Source organism: Hippocampus comes, unplaced genomic scaffold (assembly GCF_001891065.2).
Source record: "Hippocampus comes isolate QL1 unplaced genomic scaffold, H_comes_QL1_v1.1 C16782936, whole genome shotgun sequence".
Lineage (NCBI taxonomy): Eukaryota > Metazoa > Chordata > Actinopteri > Syngnathiformes > Syngnathidae > Hippocampus > Hippocampus comes.
This window is the reverse complement of record NW_017838811.1, coordinates 1-852: the sequence shown is the minus strand read 5'-3', so window position 1 is coordinate 852 and position 852 is coordinate 1. Positions and strand designations below refer to the sequence as shown.

Here is an 852-nt window from a genome sequence, read left to right as displayed (position 1 = left end):
GGAGGTCTTGTAAATTAGCCAGACTGTTCTGCGCATGACCCATTTATTTGTATTCTGTTTCCAATAGTGAACGCAAGTAAGAATTTTCCGGCCCACCCAAAAGGTTTATAATCACTCAGATGCGATAAGTTGGTGACGACTCATGACTTAGATGAGACACAATGATGGCCTGTCCAACTAAAGTTCCTTCCTTCACTTGAACATCGTTCTTTGGCACCCAAGCAATGCTTTTATACTAGAGAGGGCTTCGGTCCAAGCATAAAATCAGTGACTATAAATCATGGAGATTCGGTCATGTGTAGACGCGTTACTTACGTTCCACGTCTCCCGCCTCCAGGTGTCCAAGTGTTACTTCGCCCAGATCGTGCACGCCATCTCCTACTGCCACCGGCTGCACGTGGTGCACCGGGACCTCAAGCCCGAGAACGTGGTGTTCTTCGAGAAGCAGGGCGTGGTCAAGCTCACCGACTTCGGCTTCAGCAACAGGTTTCAGCCCGGCAAGAAGCTCAACACCTCGTGCGGCTCGCTGGCGTACTCGGCCCCCGAGATCCTGCTCGGGGACGAATACGACGCTCCTGCCGTCGGTGAGTTGGAACTCGAACCTTTGTTAATTTATTTACAGGTGCTTGTTGTAGTCAGGGAACCTTCTTGTCGTACCGACCTTGCGCTGGAGCTCATTGCTACATGGAATGCTGTGGCACAACATTGCGCACATCATTGGCGGCTGTTGTCACTGTCCACGTGGCACACGCTGTACTGTCCTCCAGAGCTGTATTACTTTCACATTCATGCCCGCTCTGCTGATACGGCTCACTGATAGCAGCATGCGCTCTCTCTCTCTCTCTCTCTCTC

The 852-nt window shown here is 51.4% G+C and overlaps 1 pseudogene; it reads left to right on the top strand.

Annotated features, from left to right (window-relative positions):
* The first annotated feature begins 265 nt into the window (after nt 1-265).
* LOC109509134 (SNF-related serine/threonine-protein kinase pseudogene) lies at nt 266-830 on the top strand (annotated as a pseudogene).
* The last annotated feature ends 22 nt before the right edge of the window (nt 831-852 follow it).